Here is a 19,405-nt window from a genome sequence, read left to right as displayed (position 1 = left end):
CTTGAGAGGGATATCTTTGACCTCTTCCTCCCTGAGTTCGATAAACCTTGGGTGATCCACTTAAGGGAAAACTTGCTGCTGTTCTACAAACCTCTGCTCTTGGAGGCCCAACACTGTCTACAGGAAAAGAAGCGTGCATAGACATCAAGCTATTTTCTGGCGCCGTTGCCGGGGAGGAAAGGTAAAAGGTACTCACACTCCGGATCTCGGCTACTAAGCTATTTTCTGGGTGAGTGCTCAAAGCTATTTCCTTTAGATCCTGCAATTGCATCTTTTTGTTTCTTGTTTTACACTAGTAAGGCATAATGGAAAACAATTGTGAACTTTTTAATTTATTTCCTAAGTTAAGACATGAATTGTGTGATGCGAAAATTAAAAAACCTATGGAACCTTATTTGCATGCTAGTAGCAATGTTATTAGTATGAACGCAATCACTGCTAATGCTATGGAGAAGTCTAAGCTTGGGGAAGCTAGTTTTTGTGATCTTTTTAGCTTCCCACCTTTAGGGGAGAAAATTTGCTCTGATAATACTTTATCTCCCATATGCGATAACTCTAATGATGCTTGTGATATTTTAAATCCACCAACTGCAAGTACTGCTTTCGAGATACCCATGAAAATTATTGAACGTGTTATGGATAACCACTATGAAGGGGATGGAACTGTCCATCCTGGAGATCATTTATGTTTTTGCATGAATTATGCGGGTTACTCAAGTGTGCAGGTATCTCTATGGATGAACTGAGGAAGAAACTATTCTCTATTTCGCTGTCTGGTAAAGCGGCGCATTGGTATAAATTGCTGAAGAATAGTCATTCTCTTGGTTGGGAGGAAATTGTATCTCTCTTTTATTCTAAATTTTATCCTCCTCATGAAGTGCATATTGATAGGAATTACATTTATAAATTTTATCCTCGTGATGGAGAGAGTATTTCCCAAGCATGGGGGAGATTGAAGTCACTAATGCTCAAATGTCCCATTCATGAGCTCCCCCGTAATGTTATTATTAATAATTTTATGCAAGGCTTTCAGGACATCATAAGGACTATCTAGACGCCTATTCGGAGGGATCTTTCACAAGCAAGGAGGTTGAAGCTAGATGGGATCTTCTTGATCGGATTGAGGAGAACGCTGAAGATTGGGAGAACGACAAAGGTAAAGAGTCAGGTATAAATTATGATTATGAATGCATTGAAACTTTTATGGATACTGGTAAATTTCGAAATATGAGTGCTACTTATGGTCTTGACTCTCAAGTTGCTGCAAATCTTTATAAAGCTTTTGCCTCTCATTTTGAATTGCCTAAGAAGAATTTTGATAAGTATCATGAACCTTTTAAAGATGCTTGCATGAAGGATGAAAATGTTGTTAATGATTACAATAAACATGCTCAAACTCATAAGAATGCTATTTCCTATAAGCATGTTAATTTTTGTGGAATGCATAGACCCTGTGGAATTAATCAAATCGAAGATGAATATTGTATCCATCATATTAATGAAAAAACTAGAAAGTGGTTTAGGGCTCTAGATGATCTTGGTAAAAAAGTTTGTGCCCTCTATCCTTTTATTTGTGAACTTTGCCATAGAGTGGGTCATTTTAATTTTCAATGCTCCTCCAATGATAATTTGAACCCCATGAGTGCTGCAAATTTGTATTGTGATGATGAAATTACTCCTAATCAGCATGATGAACTTACTTTATTTTTGTGGTGTGAAGAATTATCAAGAAAAATCTCTTTGTTACATATGAGTGATCTTGATATTGATGATGTCCTGCATGGGTGTTTTTCTTATTGAATTGATAATTGCCATACAAATACTTACATACAAAATATTTTAGAAGATGACACCTTGCCAAAATATGATAGGACCGTTGTGTGTTTTGAACTTATTAATGAAAAGGAGGAATCCTCCCAAGTTTCTTCTATTGTTTCTGGAAATAAATCAGGTTATGTGGAGAAGCCTCCCTTCAAGCCTCTTCCTCCTAAAGAGGGGAACGAGGAGAAGGAAGAGAAGAAGAAGAAGGGAACGAAGAGAAAGAAGAAGAAGAAGAAAAAGGGGAATAAAGAGAAAGAGATAATGATAGGTAACCGTAAGTATGTTGCTCATAATAATTATTATGATAATGAATCTGAATACAATGATCTTCATATGCCCTTTACATACATTATTGATCATGATTTGAAAGAGCACAATACTTTTGATATTGCAAATCTCTGGGAAACTAATTCTGAAAATGATGATGTTAATAATTGCCATATTATCAGTACTATCCATGCTTCCTCCCATAATGATATAGAAAGCTATAAGCTTGGGGATGAGGTGTTTAAAAATCCTTTTGCTACTGATCATTATATGTTTGATACATCTCCTTCTAGTAACAATGATGGTATGGTCACAGATGAACATACTGTGAAAGATAACTATTCTATTTCTTATGATGACACTGTGCCTCCGACCTTTAATGATTATTATAAAGAATGCTATGATATAGGTTATAAATATCCTTACGAAACTTGCCATAGTTATGATTGGATTGCCAAAAACAATTCCCTTAATATGCAACTTGTTTACCATGTTCAAATTCTTGATAATAATCTTGCTCCAATTACTATTAATGAGAAGAACTCTTCTTATGCCAAAATTAATGATACTTCTATGCATATGAACCATGATAAGAATGTTTTAAGTGATGGGTATATTGTGGATTTCATCAATGATGCTACTGAAAGTTATTATGAGAGAGGGAAACATGGTTGTATGCATCTTAATAATATTAAGTTTCCCCTCTTTATGTTGAGAATCTTGAAGTTACTCGTGTTTTATCCTCTTATGCTTGTCACTTTGTTCTTCATGAATTCATTTGTGTACAAGATTCCTTTGCATATGAAGTGGGTTAGAATTAAATGTGTTTTGAATTTGCTTTTTGATGCTCTCTTTTGCTTCAACTCTTATTTCTTGGGAGTGCATCATTGAAATTGCTGAGCCCATCTTAATGGCTATAAAGAAAGCACTTCTTGGGAGATAACCCATGTCTTTATTTTGCTACTGTTTTGTTGTGTCTTAGAAGTTGTTACTACTGTAGCAACCTCTCCTTATCTTTATTTTATTTCATTGTTGTGCCAAGTAAAGTCTTTGATAGTAAGGTTGATACTAGATTTGGATTACTGCGCAGAAACAGATTTCTGTCTGTCACGAATTTGGACAGTGTTCTCTGTAGGTAACTCAGAAAAATCTGCCAATTTTTGTGTGTGATCCTCAGATATGTACGCAACTTTCATTCAATTTGAGCATTTTCATTTGAGCAAGTCTGGTGCCTCTAAAAAATTCGTCTTTACGGACTGTTCTGTTTTGACAGATTCTGCCTTTTATTTCGCATTGCCTCTTTTGCTGTGTTGGATGGATTTCTTTGTTCCATTAACTTCCAGTAGCCTTGGGCAATGTCCAGAAGTGTTAAGAATGATTATGTCACCTCTGAACATGTGAATTTTGATTATGCACTAACCCTCTAATGAGTTTGTTTTGAGTTTGGTGTGGAGGAAGTTTTCAAGGGTCAAGAGAGGAGGATGATATATGATTAAGAAGAGTGAAAAGTCTAAGCTTGGGGATGCCCCCGTGGTTCATCCCTGCATATTTCAAGAAGACTCAAGCATCTAAGCTTGGGGATGCCCAAGGCATCCCCTTCTTCATCAACAATTTATCAGGTCACTTCTCTTGAAACTATATTTTTATTCTGTCACATCTTATGTAATTTACTTGGAGCGTCTATGTGCTTTTATTCTCGGTTTTGTTATTTTCATTCTCTGAATAAATTCATGCTTGTGTGGGAGAGAGACACGCTTCGCTGGTTCATATGAACACATGTGTTCTTAGCTTTTAATGTTCATGGCGAAGGTTGAAACTGCTTCATTAAATTGTTATATGGTTGGAAACGGGAAATGCTACATGTGGTAATTGGTATAATGTTTTGAATAATGTGATACTTGGCAATTGTTTTGCTCATGTTTAAGCTCTTGCATCATATACTTTGCACCTATTAGTGAAGAAATACATAGAGCTTGCTAAAATTTGGTTTGCATGATTGGTCTCTCTAAGGTCTAGATATTTTCTAGTAAGGGTCGAACAACAAGGAAGACGGTATAGAGTCTTATAATGCTTGCAATATGTTCTTATGTGAGTTTTGTTGTACCGGTTCATACTTGTGTTTGCTTCAAATAACCTTGCTAGCCTAAGCCTTGTATTGAGAGGGAATTACTTCTCATGCATCCAAATCCTTGAGCCAATAACTATGCCATTTGTGTCCACCATACCTACCTACTATATGGTATTTCTCCGCCATTCCAAAGTAAATTGCTTGAGTGCTACCTTTAAATTTCTATCCTTTGTTTTTGCAATATATAGCTCATGGGAAAATAGCCTAAAAACTATTGTGGTATTGAATATGTACTTATGTATCTTATTTCTTATTAAGTTGCTTGTTGAGCGATAACCATGTTCCTGGGGACGCCACCAACTATCTTTGTTGAATATCATGTGAGTTGCTATGCATATTCGTCTTGTCTGAAGTAAGGGAGATTTATCATGAGTTGAATGGTTTGAGCATGCATATTGTTAGAGAAGAACATTGGGCCGCTAACTAAAGCCATGATCCATGGTGGAAGTTTCAGTTTTGGACAACAATCCACAATCTTTATGAGAATATTATTTGTTGTTGAATGCTTATGCATTGAAGAGGAGTCCATTATCTGTTGTCTATGTTGTCCCGGTATGGATGTCTAAGTTGAGAATAATCAAAAGCGAGATATCCAATGCGAGCTTTCTCCTTAGACCTTTGTACAGGCGGCATAGAGGTACCCCTTTGTGATACTTGGTTAAAACATATGTATTGCAATGATAATCCATGTAAATCCGAGCTAATTAGGACAAGGTGCGGGCACTATTGGTAATCTATGCATGAGGCTTGCAACTTGTAGGATATAATTTACATAATACATATGCTTTATTACTACCGTTGACAATATTGTTTCTTGTTTTCAAAATAAAAGCTCTAGCACAAATATAGCAATCAATGCTTCCCTCTGCGAAGGGCCATTCTTCTACTTTTATGTTGAGTCAGTTCACCCATTTCCTTCTATCTTAGAAGCAAACACTTATGTTAACTGTGCATTGATTCTTACATGTTTACCTATTGCACTTGTTATATTGCTTTATGTTGACAACTATCCATGAGATATACATGTTACAAGTTGAAAGCAACCGCTGAAACTTAATCTTCCTTTGTGTTGCTCCAATGCCTTTACTTTGAATTTATTGCTTTATGAGTTAACTCTTATGCAAGTCTTATTGATGCTTGTCTTGAAAGTACTATTCATGAAAAGTCTTTGCTATATGATTCAGTTGTTTACCCATTGTCTTTATCATTGCTTTGAATCACTTCATTCATCTTATATGCTTTACAATAGTATGATCAAGATTATGTTGGTAGCATGTCACTTCAGAAATTATTCTTTTATCGTTTACCTACTCGAGGACGAGTAGGAACTAAGCTTGGGGATGCTGATACGTCTCCAACGTATCGATAATTTCTTATGTTCCATGCTTGTTTTATAACATTACTTACATATTTTGTTCACACTTTATGTCATTATTATGTATTTTCTGGAACTAACCTATTGACAAGATGGCGAAGTGTCAGTTCCTGTTTTCTGCTGTTTTTGGTTTCAGAAATCCTAGTAAGTAAATATTTTCGGAATTGGACGAAATCAACGCCTAGTATCTTATAATTCCACGAAGCTTCCAGAACACCGGAGAGGGACCAGAGGAGAGCCACAGGCCCACAACACATGTGGCCGGCGCGGCCCAGGGGGGCGCCCCCTATTGTCTAGCGGCCTCGTCAGCCCTCCGACTCCGACTCTTCGCCTATAAGAAGCTCCCTGACCTAAATCTTCGATACGAATAAGCCACAATACGAGAAAAGTTCCAGAGCCCCCGCCATCGCGAAGCCAAGATTCGGGGGACAGAAGTCTCTGTTCCGGCACGCCGCCGGGACGGGGAAGTGCCCCCGGAAGGCATCTCCATCGACACCACCGCCATCTTCACCACCATCTTTATCACCGCTGCTGCTCCCATGATGAGGAGGGAGTAGTTCTCCATCGAGGCTAATGGCTGTACCGATAGCTATGTGGTTAATCTCTCTCACATGTACTTCAATACAATGATCTCATGAGCTGCCTTACATGATTGAGATTCATATGAGCTTTGTATCACTATTCATCTATGTGCTACTCTAGTGATGTTATTAAAGTACTCTATTCCTCCTCCATGATGTAATGGTGACAGTGTGTGCATCATGTAGTACTTGGCGTAGTTTATGATTGTGATCTCTTGTAGATTATGAAGTTAACTATTACTATGATGGTATTGATGTGATCTATTCCTCCTTTCATAGCTTGATGGTGACAGTGCGCATGCTATGTTAGTACTTGGTATAATTGCGTTGATCTATCATGCACTCTAAGGTTATTTAAATATGAACATCGAATGTTGTGGAGCTTGTTAACTCCGGCATTGAGGTGCTCTTGTAGCCCTACACAATTAATGGTTTTCATCATCCAACAAGAGGGTGTAGAGTGGTTTTATTATGTGATCAATGTTGAGAGTGTCCACTAGTGAATGTATGATCCCTAGGCCTTGTTTCCAAATACTACAATCATCGCTTCTTTATTGTTCTACTGCATCTGTACTTCCTGCAATATTACCACCATCAACTGCACGCCAGTTGTAGACATCAAGTATTTTCTGGCGCCGTTACTACTGCTCATATTCGTTCATACCACTTGTATTTCACTATCTCTTCGCCGAACTAGTGCACCTATACATCTGACAAGTGTATTGGGTGTGTTGGGGACACAAGAGACTTCTTGTATCGTGATTGCAGGGTTGCTTGAGAGGGATATCTTTGACCTCTTCCTCCCTGAGTTCGATAAACCTTGGGTGATCCACATAAGGGAAAACTTGCTGCTGTTCTACAAACCTCTGCTCTTGGAGGCCCAACACTGTCTACAGGAAAAGAAGTGTGCGTAGACATCAAGCAACGGTGGCAGCGGTCGTCGAGTTGTAGAGGCGGTGGCGATAATCGAATCGCGGCGGCTGTCGTAGGGTTTGTCAGGTCGTGGAGGCGGCGGCGATGATTGGATCGCGGCGGCTTGTCGTCGGGTTTGTCGGTCGTGAGGCGGCGGCGATTGGATCGCTGCGGCTGTAGTCGCGGTTTTGGTCGTGGGCGCGGCTGTTGCAGAGAACAACGGCGGCGATCGGATCTCGGCAGCTAGAGGTCTCGGAAGAGACGCTCTGATACCATGTAAAAGTCGTAGTGTGGAATGTGCTTTGATCTGAACGGTTGCGTGTTAATTTATATGGCACAAAGCCGGTTGTTACAAAGAGAACAAGAGGGATACGGGAGAGGGAGAAACCGGTAGGGTGGAGGACTCCTCCATACCTACAACCTAAACCAGAATACATATGTTTAACAGCGTCGGCGTGCCCAATTCGCGCCCTTGGCGAAGGGGCCGGCATGGGGTTGCCGGCGAATCTATTAGGCTCGAAAATTGGACGGCGCCATTTGGAGGGCACCGGTGCGAGGCCATTCTCGCTCCCGGCCGCCAAAACACTATCGGGGCCGCTATCGAGACCGTCGGTGGAGATGCTCTAAGTGGAGTAAAAAGTTCGACGATGGAATGGAGCCGATGCCATTTGAATAACAATGCGTGCACAATGCTTGTGAAACTTCTACCTCCTTCACTCCATCTAGAAAAAGATATCGCAGATTTATCTACACGTGCATATGCATATATTCTAGACTGGTTTTGCTTCCTTGTAATTCCCTCTCCTGGACTAACTTACTCCTTCAAATTTGGCGGTGGATGGGGTGAAGGGAGCATATCCTTTTCGGGACGGAGAGAGTACTCCCTCGGTTCACACAATTACCTCGCGTTTCGGGTTTAGTCAAAGTAAAATATTCTAAAATTTATCTTAGTATCAAGGAAAAAACATTAAAATTTATAATATAAAATATATTGTATTATAATCATCATAAACTTCGCACCACCACTAGTAGACTAGCAAGAGGCTGCCGAAACCAAGCAGAAAAAGCTAAACAAAATGCACGCACCCACTTGCGTCCAACATCTTGTACCTAGAGCATCTTCAGCCACGTTTTCCGGCAAATACACCGGATCGGTCAAACGGGAGACTTCGCAAGGTGGTGCAGCTTTTCAGGCGCGCCCCTTTCCAGCCACGTCCCCCAAACATCGCCCTCAAACACTGCAGGAAAAAATTAAATAAAGTTTGTCGCCATTCAAAAGTAATTGTTCCAACCATTGCCATCGCGATAAAAGTAGACGCCATAGTCGACGTGATCAATGTTTCAGACGTGGGTGGAAATTGAGCATAACTAGAAGAAGGGGTTTGGCAACGTTAACGGCACATCTTGAGTCACCGCTGGCCCATCCAGCATGACGACCTCGGCGTACCTTGGTCACATATCCCTTCACAAATTTGCGGCGCACACAGTCTGCCTCCCCTTCCCCCTGTGTCCACACCTCCGTCTTCGTCTTAGGCGGTAGCGCCTTCTGCGGATTCATGAAGAGCGCCTTCGTCCTCTTCTTCGCGACTGCCTTACCCGGTAGCTTGGCGGTTGCGCCTGCCACTTTCTTGTTCTTGGAGTTTTTGAGCTGCATGTCTACGGAAGTGATGGTCTGGGTAGGAGAAATCGGTGGCGGGAGGGATAAATGAATCATGCGGAGGAAGGAGAAAATGATAGAAGCGACGGGAGGAAGGGAAGTGGCGGGATAAATGAAATTGCTTTGTGTCACTGAAGATCTGGCCCGACATTCGCGACGCGTCATTTGGTTGCATTCGTCGTTCCCACAACGTCCCCTATGGAGCGGGGACATGCTTGAGGTGCCGAACACTGTATTGGGTCGCGCCGGGTGGAAAAATGTTTTGGTGCGCGTGGCTGGGGACGGTGAAACGTTTGGAGCACCCCAAATTCCTATTGGGGATGCTTTGGGGACGTGACTGAAGATGCTCTTATATACTAGTAAAAATAATATCACTCTTGAGCTGTCGGCACCCCAGATGGCGGCCAGAGTCAATTCAGACATTGGCACTGCATTTTTTTATTTTAGGAAAGGGCATGGACGGAGATTTGGTGTCCATAGGTATTAGTGATGTCTTTATTAAAAAATATATTATATTTCTAGATTTTATAAAATTCTTGAAAAAGTCTTGATGCAGCCAGTAATGTATCTCACAAATGTGCAAATTTCCAATTGAAAAAATGTGTATTTTTGCTAAATAACAAATATGTAGATCTAAGCATAGTGATTTTATATCTCTAAAAAAGAAAGACTTTTTGTGTAGCTCAGAATGTAAAATATTTAAAATTGAGATTTTACACGTTAGGTCTTCTTTGGTACTAGATTCTTTGTGAGAATTAGTAGGGATAATAGTCTAGATTATTGGGAGAAACCCCTACATTCACCAAATGCACAAAACTTTAATCCCAATCCACTAGGAAAAAATAGAGTATCGGGGATTGTAAAAATTACACTAAGTTTTACAAAAAAAGTGGGGATGTGCAGGGATTGAACTCGCTCAATTCTAGTATCAAACATGCTTTCACTAATAAGTGTGGATTTAAAATTTGGTGGGGATTATCTCCGCTAATCCCCACAAAAACTAGTACCAAACAAGCCTTTGTACGATATATCATCGCTGTTTATAGAATTTTTTTTATAGTTTTTTGAAACCTCTAAATATAAGTTTTATAATTTTCTAATATGTTTAGAGCACCGGTGTACCTTAGCTAAAAATAACTTTCCGTAAAATACACTGCGTTGGATGGAGGATTTGGAGCTTTTACAGGCACTAGATGACCTGTTGCGCTATCGCGCAAATGACATAATCAAATCAGAATTTAAACCATAAATTTTAGCTTATTTTTATATTAAAAATTACCACATAATATCATCATAAAACTTTACGGCAGCAATATCAGATTGCAATGAACCAAGTAATAGAGATGTCTTAGATTTAGTAGTAAGCCACATAATAAAACAATTTTAGGTAATCAGCTTCATCTTCTGCCAGTGCGCGACATCATCACCACCCTGGCAATAGAAGTAGTAAATATTTTGAAGGTACATTGATGTCATGAATAGAAGTAGTAATTATTTACATGAATGGCAATGAAATATTCAGAAATAATACAGTTTTGTAAGCAGCAACAAAACTATATTGCAAGTAAAGCAACAATACTATATTGCAAGTAAAGTGACAATAATGTCATCATAAAACTCTATGGCAACGGTGCCAGATTACAATGAACCATGCAATATAGATGTCTTAGATTTAGTAGTAAGGTACACACTAAAACAATTTCAAGTAATCGGCAGCCGCTTCATCTTCTGCCAATCTGTCTAGAGAGCGAGATCATCACCATCCTGCCAATAGAAATTCAGAATATATCATAATTGCAAAACAACATCAGAAGTGTCCATCCAGTTCAGCAACAAATAAAGATGTTTTCAGTGCCTGGGATCTTTATTTTCTTGTACTCAAAACAGCAACATGATTATACCTCATATTGCAAGCGAATAAAAGGCGACAATTGTTGTATCATGCTATATAAGGAGAAACAACTCAAGAGGGATTTGCCTGAATTATATCTACCACATATTGCATACGACGGCTATTTAATATACCAGACTTTCCTATCTGCCACGAATCAAAAGCTCCTTGCCACTTCAAACTACATCCAGGGAAGTGAAGAGCATATAATCATCCTGAAAAAAGTACACTACTCCCTCCGTTCCTTTTTAATTGACTCGAATTTAGTACAAACTTGTACTAAATCTGAGTCAATTAAAAAAGAACGGAGGGAGTACTATTTAAGAAAAACTTGCCAGAGCAGCCTGGGCAGCCGCTCGGTGTCACTGGGAGTTAGATCCACCCATGCTTGTACTCACAAAAAACCCACTAAATAGTTTGACCATTAAAATTGTTTTAAGAGCTTGACAAAAAAATTGAACACACACATTTTGCTAAAAAAAATGAACTGCAGAAGCAATACCAGTATTTATGTCCATAATGGCAACCAGATCGCCTACTTACTAATATTACATTGGAGTGTGAATTTTCATATGCTAAAAAGTATGTGAATAAGGACATGATCAATGAATCAATGGTGCAAAGTAATGCAAAAATATTAGAAATGCTTTAAAGCAACAAATTTTCCCATTTACAAATGTGTTAATACAGAATACTCCTGTAACCCATACCGACAGCGCAAGATTAACTCTTACTCTGAATGCTAGTACCCTAAACATGAGTGTAACTTGCTAATTATTATTATTATATACAAAATGTAATAACAGTTACACGAACTTAATCTATGCCAGTACATTGCAAGAAATCTATCATCACATATGAGCCAAATACATTGCCAGTACAGAAAATCAATGGCAACATGTAGATAAGCTCAAAATTCAAAGAGCAAACTTCTAATACACCGATTAGCATTTCCCTAATTTTCAAGCCTTAACATTAATCTATACCTGCCTACCCTCATATGAAAACTTCAGAACACTGAAAATATGATCAATCCATATGCATGGAGAACCTCACAGTCAGAAAACAACATTGCTTTCATAAAAAGGAAACAATACAATATGTTTCTTAACAACATGGGCCATGAAAAATCATTAACATGTGTAACATTTGATTCAGAATCACAGAATGTAAAAACTTAAGGAAAATAAAAACTTGGTCAAACTCCCTTCTCTAAATGAACCATTTTAGCTACGGCAGTGCACAACGAGAGAGAGAGAGAGAGAGAGAGAGAGAGAGAGAGAGAGAGAGAGAGAGAGAGAGAGAGAGAGAGAGAGAGAGAGAGAGAGAGAGAGAGAGAGAGAGAGAGAGAGAGAGAGAGAGAGAGAGAGAGAGAGAGAGAGAGAGAGGAGAAGGGAGGGGATCGACATGCTTGACCTGGTCGTCGCCTGTGGACGGCGCTACATCGCTGACTGGCATCGTTCGCCACAACATCGCCACGCCTCCTTCCTCTATTCCATGACCTGCTCCGTTGTTGATTCGCGACGCTCAGATGAATATATCAATGGCAACAAAGTTCACTTAGCATGACTATGCTTACCAGTCTTTGAAGCAAAAACAGAGCACCAGATAGTTCTGTTTTCCCAACGAAAGAAAGACTCATTATCATGCTTGAAATCGGATAGAAAATGTACTCACTTTTTGAACACGGAGAAAATAAAACACTTCAAAATATTACAAAGGTAAAAACGTTCAAACAAAGAATTTTTACCTTCCTGCAATACAGAAGTAATCTTTTCACAGAAAAGGAAACATCTACATTTTGTGCTAGTCATATGCTTGCCTTCCTGAAATACCGAGGTAATCTTTTAGTTGCTCAATATTCCAATTAGAAGCATCTCGTCAAAATAAATAGAAAACACAATCAAAGATAATGAATTTATCAGAACTATACTCTCCAGAAATAACCCCGGAACCTTGCATCTACACCAGGAGGAAGAGTCTACAGCAAGTCGGTCAAGAGCGAGCATGCTATCCTTTCCCATAGGACCCTTACCCACACAAGCATATAAAAGTAACATTTGAGCCATAATTTATGTGATGATGCAGTTGGCTTGGCCCTGGGGAGTTATTAACATGATTTATTATTATTTCACAACAAGTTGAATATTATAGCAAAGGCTGATAACTCAGCTGTTAGTACAAACTTCTTTGCTATGCTGGCATCATAAAACTATTAAAGGCAATTCACTGCTCGGGAATTCCAGAAATCAGAAAGATGGTGTGTCGTGTGTTTTACACAAAACAACATATGGGGCATTAATTACCTTGAAACCAGCATCAAATGGAAGGTCTACTGAAGCTTCTTTAGCATTGCCACTGAAATAACGACCAGAAGTGAAATTAGCCTAGAACACACCATACCATTTTTTTGTTGGACGTTTCATGCAATAAACAATGATGCAAAGAATGCACTTAATCACATAATATTCATTTCTCCATAACAAGCAAAACCAGAATAATATTTAATAAGAAAGAGCATATGACAGTCATTAGATATAATCAGGTCTAAATTTAACATGTGTAACTAAATGGAACTGCAGAAAAATTGAAAGAAGAAACAGTCAAAGTATACCTTCAATCGAGCTTTTGGTCGAGCTTCCATACCCCCTCATCTATAGCTAGCAAACCACTACTTATCTAAAGGCAAGGAGAGCGAAAGAAACACTGAAATAGATCACACCAAAAATGGTACAGCAAGAGTGGCATGCCTTGAACCAATCACCATGGATCTACCATGAATAGCAGAACATGGAAGAGATTAAAAGCATACCTCAAGAACATAAAGATGAGATGAATACCAGCAGGGTCCAGCACCATCAGGTCAAGGGAGGGAGATGACAGCGGGATCACAAGCTGATCCATCACCATTTCACAACAGGTTTCCTGGCGCTAGTTCACTGTTTAAGTATCCATTATGGCTCATGCCTAACCCATTTGTCCGGGAGAAGTGTCAATCAACATAGTCACCGATTCATAGTCACCCTTGTACTTCATACCCCATGGCCGATACTTGCACATGAAAGTTCCATCAGAATATGCCATTATTTCTTGGCAATGAAACAGGTAGTGACTAACAGGTCTGCTATCTGTATGGTTTTCAAACAGAACCACATGGGAAAACTCAAGAGTAGATGACCAAGGTGCTAGGCAGAGCGGCCAGGGCGCTGACAAGCATAGTGCCTGGCAGGGCAGGCTGTGCCCAGCTTTGGAAACCTTTATAATCATCTTTACATGAAAATAGATTATCATTGTATAAAAGTAGATTATCATCTTCGTAATTAACAACCAACTATAAAGTGGTTCCATTTGAGATTTTGAGGTAATGGTTAAAATGGTCATGCAAAATATCAACTACTTTTACTGATATTTGGCTACCACACCTAAAACTGGCTCATAAATATTATATTGCTTTTACTGATATGTACTCTGGCCTACTCGTACAAATACAGGGTAGATGTGCGCCTTGGCGCACGATCCCGTGAAATTTACGGTGATTTACATTTTGTATAACAATAATAAAAAATAAGGTGGGAAAATGATAATTTATTTCTTAGAATTTAAATAACAAAATCAATAGGGTGAAATTAGATAGAATACACGAAACCATGATAGAGTGGCAAACGCTTATATACAATTATAGAAATAGGAAATCAACTTATGGCAACTAACACTTGGTGGTCCAAAGGAACATCAAAGAAACTTATACACAAGGTGCTTAAGCCAAGGACATGGTATAAAAGGCGGCATCCATCAGTGATAGACAAAGCTCGCTAATTGGTTCAAACTTATTATAACCTGCAAATACATGTGGAATGAAATAGAGAAATTATTCAACAACTCATGTCTTTCAAAATACCAATGTATATCTACAGAAAGAATTGTATTATAAAAAGATAAATGAATACAGCTGCCTAAAAGGTAAGAGAATCCCATAAATGTAAAGCAATTTAATTGTCCATGCTACAATACTTTAAATGTCCATGCATTTGAATTTTGGTTAGGTCCCGAGAACTAAAGAATCTTCGTCAGATGGAACCATATTTTCATCGAGAATTTAAACATAAGCAAACAATGCATGGAGAAACTCTCCAAGCACAGAAAAGGTTCACAATTGTAATGCACAAGCAGGAGTAGATGATTACCAACGACACATAAAAAGGGAGAAAAGGAAGAAACACATATATCGACTTGTACTGCTAACTTAATATATTTTACGTCAAACTATTCTAGCAATTTGAAGAACTAATAATAATTGTCTATCAGTATAAAATTCACAATAACAAAATCTCATGTATAGGAAAAGAAGAGATGCAATCTGGTGCTACTTAGGAATGGGGAAAGCATGCAGATTATGACAATAGAGTGAAGCATCTGTAAGTGGTGGAGGATCATTTGTGCTAGAAAAACATAACAAATAAAATAAAATTGCCTTGGTAGTAGGTCTGAATTCAGAGGTCCCAAGCTTGAATATGATGTCCTTGGTTAATGCATGCACCTAATACAATACTTTTCCTAGTAAGCAATCAATGAACTGCGAATACATCAAGGGAAAACATCAGAATATATGGATAAATAGAGAGAAAAGAGAACAGAACATCCAGTACCTGTGTTTTATCCAATAGCCTCAAATAGCCAGTGGGCATTGAACTTGTCCCTCTAGCCTTGGTCGCATTTCATCTAATAAAAAAGCTGAATTATTGCTGCGAGGGAAATAACCTTCAACATCCATGATAATATAATTTAGTTATTTTAGGAATAAACTCCTTGTAATTATATTTCATCAAAATAGAATGCACAACTTAGAACAGAATCATCTCTCTTTCTAACGCCAGTCAGTAATCTCACCTTTGAATATTAAAGTGGTACATCTGTTCTACATGACTACATGTAATACAAAAACAAACTGTACACTAAGATGGATTTTCACATGCATAACGCAATTTATTACATGTATAAGCTTGTTTACCTAGCACATATCACTGACACATGTACGAATCAAACAACCATCAGCATAACATGCAGCACACTATTACTTATAAGTTGTACAGAACAAAGAGTTACTTCAGACAGATAGAGAACCATTGAGGTAGGACCACCAACTTAATTATGTTGTTAAACATGATATTGCAGTGATTAAAACCAAAAGCAAAAAACAGACAGCCCATAGTGCTTTCCCCGGCTACCAAAAATACAAATATAGGAGTGCATAGCAATATGTTTAATCACACTTAACAAGAAAACCCATAACAATATACATATGTAAGAAATCCTCACACCATTAGAGATGACAACGAAAACCTCCTCGTCAGGTCTAGTACCAGCAAGGAAATTCACAGTTAACATGGAAGCAATCCAGATGAAACACCCAACTGCGGAAACCAATCCATAGTGAGTTAACTCTCGGTTTAGATCAGCATGCACCTGCACACATGATAATGGTGTCAGTCTGCTTCATTTGAAAGTAATGCAGAAACTTCAATAGTTATATTCGGTAAATTGACAACTGAGGACCAACAGAGTAAATAGGAGACACGTAGTAGACATCAGGTAGTGATTCATTTGAAAGCAAAGTAATACCTGCAGATGATAAACACATACAAGCATGGCAGCAAGCTGGTTACCTTACAGTTCAAACAAAGTACTGTGCTTTAGGCAGTATGGTACATAAATCGAGATGTAGTATGTGATAGAGCACCGACCATCACTGGCATAGATGATTTCATCATCCAGGGTGCTCTTCATACTATGGTGGCGAGGGACTCCCATAGTTGCCAGGAAATTGGTCACCTTCGCTTAAATCAGAACCTTCCGCAGAAACTTAGTTGATTTGGAAGCGGTCAAGGCCGGCTTCTGAATGTCCAAAAGTGTATTTTATTTTATTGTCTAGTTTGCTTGATCTAATGGTGTAATTTTCTTCAGCTATCTGGTTGGTCTTCCCTCTCCCACTGTTTAGATAGTTGGACCAGCGGAAGATAAATTTATATATGGGAACATCATATCATGACGATATTCCCCCCTTGTACGCAGACCAAAAGCCAAACAAAAATATTACGTGTGAAAGAAAAGTCTTTGCATCATCTTAAGCCTAGTAGCACTACAGAGGGAAACTTAAGCTCACAGAACTTCCTAGACAACCACTTACAACTATTCTATCTGAAGTAGTACGTGCACTTTGAAAGTACTCTATCACTGAAATTGTAAGTAGACATACCCAAGAGACATAATTTAACTTTTTACATATCATACATTATTACTTACAGATAATATATCCTCCCCATTAAAAGCCATGGGCAGTTAAGATTAATCACCAAGCCGGAGGGCTGGCGGCTCAAAAACCTTGGATATATGTATCATTCTGAAGGGAAGAACGAAACTTATTTGTCATATGGATGCAGCCCTCTTGGGTAAACTTTCTCACCCTCCAATGCTTAATGTCTCTATGCCTATGATATGATCCTATCATGTAGGAGAATAAAACACAAGTTAATAGCGGAAACTGAGAAATATTTCCTTCTCTAATGACAAAAATAGAGAATAAAACACAAGTTAATAGCGGAAACTGAGAAATATTTCCTTCTCTAATGACAAAAATAGGTACCACCTAAAATTGCCGTAGAAATATCAGCGATAATTAAATATACCCAGATAAATAAGATATATTATCTAGAGCAAGAAATATGTATGCAGATAAAGATATAGCATAAGGGGAAATTTACATGCCTACTTCACACTGATGAATTTGATGTCAGCAACATCAAAAACAGAGGCAATCAAGATCCAAGTTCACAGGATCTATGTACCATAGGCTCATCGTAAAGAGAACAAAGGTGTCTAAACACAACTCCATCGGTTTGATAACGCACCTACAGTAATGGCATGAATAAAGTGGACTGCATAATTGATTGCAGTGCCACCATATGCAATGCTCCGATGGTCACAAAATTGTGAGGAAGTGTGAAAAGACAAAAATAAAAGTAGATTGCAACACTAATTGCAGTATGACCATATGCAATTCGCATTGGCCCCAACAATATGAAGGGGCGCAAGCCGCCATAGCGAAACACCAGAGAATACCAATATGATTGAATTAGCATAGTCTAACCTAAACACAGGTTAGATTTTGCAATTTTTACATTTTACACAATATAACCTAAACACACAATCCACCACCAGTCACAAGAATTTTGCATTTTTCAAAGAAGACTTGAAGCAATGCATAACCGAGGATGAATCAGTTTTGTCGGGGCACATAATTATTATTAACCTTGCCAAAAGGAAACATTGTTGATACATAACATATAAAGGGATCCACTATAAAAGATTTAGCAGATACTTATACCTTCCATTTCACAGTGTCTCACTATAAGGAGGCAGAGGCCATGCCGCTGCCTAATTTACTCAAGCAAACAACTTAACTTTGGTCTGTATCTATCTCTGCTCAACCAAAAGACCAAAACAGTATAAGACAAAACATGAGAAAGGGAAGCGGACATGCATCTGAATGAGAACATTTTGAGCAAGCATACATTTGGTCAAATGGTAAGATGTAGTGAAAATAGAGTTACCTTAGTTTATGTTTAATCTAAATTGTTTCATTACATAAGGATAACCCATATCAATTTCCGAAAATAAATGGAGATGTAGAAGATAGGAGAGCCAATCCAAACCTACTCATCACACAAGAAAAACAAATCAATTTCTGGACTATAAATTGAGATGCATCTATTAGAGTTAGAAAGACACGGTGAGAGAGTTGGCACCTCCTTGTCAGATCCAACACAGGAAACTGTGTCTAACATCCGCTGGTCGATTTGAGGCAAGAGCACAACCAGGGAGATGACTCTCCCGGTGACCACGGACAGAGCGGCCCTTACAACAGTAAGATTGTATGGTTAAACATCAAACATATGCAAGATACGATGCGTCCTTGATGGAATGCGAAACATGACAAAATCAGCTAATGAAACCGAGAAGCCAATTGACTGGAAACTCACCTCAACCATGATCAAAACTTGTAGCGTTCAGGTTGGTGTTCCTCTCCCTGTCGCTGAGAACAAAGACCCCCACAGAACAACCACCCCCACAATCAGCCAGAACCTGGCCGTCATCTGCCAGACCCGCCTGCGCTTGTACCTCAGCCAGAGGACGGAAAAGGGGTGTGCAACAATGTCCCACGCTCCTCGGGTTGAGCACCGAGGAGAGGAGAGACAGAGTGCGGCAGCAAACCAGCAGCGAGAGAGGTGGCCTGCGCATGGACATACCAAATAAAGATCCGGCGTCAAGCTCGGACAAATTGATGCTTCTTCCACCAATAATTCTGCATAAACAAAAATAGGAAGATACTGAGATTAAATTTTGCAAACCACAACAGCCGAAGATTTTTAGACGGTTGCTGAAATAATAAAAATAAAAGTTCAGGTTGAATCAAGCATACCTAGGACAATGTGGAGCCGGCGAGACCACCGATGCCTAGGCGGCACGCCGCCACCCTTGACCCTCCTCCATGCGAGCTCCTGCAGATCCTGCTACGGCCCGCCACCGCAGTCGTCCCCATCCGGATCCATCCCGGGGCCCACGACCGCGGACGTGCCGCCGGAGATCCCGGCCTCAGGCGCCCCCGCGCTGCGCGGCGTCCTCGATCGCCTCTTCACCCACTGGCACCGTCGGCGGCGGGGTCGAGCGAGGGGTCATCGGATCGCCTCGTCGCCGCTCTCCATCTCCTCCTCTTCCT

At 39.3% G+C, this 19,405-nt stretch overlaps 1 protein-coding gene and 2 long non-coding RNA genes across 6 annotated transcripts in view; 1 reads left to right on the top strand and 2 right to left on the bottom strand.

The window, feature by feature from the left end:
- Positions 1 to 19,405, top strand: part of LOC127332580 (trehalose 6-phosphate phosphatase RA3) — a 256,056-nt gene that overhangs the window by 224,020 nt on the left and 12,631 nt on the right. The gene's annotated exons all lie outside the window — the stretch shown is intronic.
- LOC127332579 (uncharacterized) lies at positions 10,953 to 13,448 on the bottom strand. Its single transcript, XR_007870535.2, has 4 exons — positions 13,247 to 13,448; positions 12,939 to 12,990; positions 12,383 to 12,458; positions 10,953 to 12,246 (listed from the first exon to the last, which is right to left on the bottom strand). It is a non-coding gene; the product is annotated as an uncharacterized lncRNA (long non-coding RNA).
- Positions 14,264 to 19,144, bottom strand: LOC127332578 (uncharacterized). Of its 4 annotated transcripts, none has more exons than XR_007870534.2 (9): positions 19,109 to 19,144; positions 18,669 to 18,991; positions 18,435 to 18,543; positions 18,240 to 18,341; positions 18,014 to 18,108; positions 16,933 to 17,130; positions 15,951 to 16,095; positions 15,279 to 15,390; positions 14,264 to 14,469 (listed from the first exon to the last, which is right to left on the bottom strand). It is a non-coding gene; the product is annotated as an uncharacterized lncRNA (long non-coding RNA). The 4 variants fall into 4 exon arrangements; XR_011751590.1 differs by having other exon boundaries at positions 15,279 to 15,374; XR_011751588.1 differs by lacking the exon at positions 14,264 to 14,469 and adding an exon at positions 14,476 to 15,205.

Source organism: Lolium perenne, chromosome 2 (genome assembly GCF_019359855.2).
Source record: "Lolium perenne isolate Kyuss_39 chromosome 2, Kyuss_2.0, whole genome shotgun sequence".
Taxonomy (NCBI): domain Eukaryota; kingdom Viridiplantae; phylum Streptophyta; class Magnoliopsida; order Poales; family Poaceae; genus Lolium; species Lolium perenne.
Note: the sequence above shows the minus strand (reverse complement) of the source record. Positions and strands in the feature narration are given on the sequence as shown.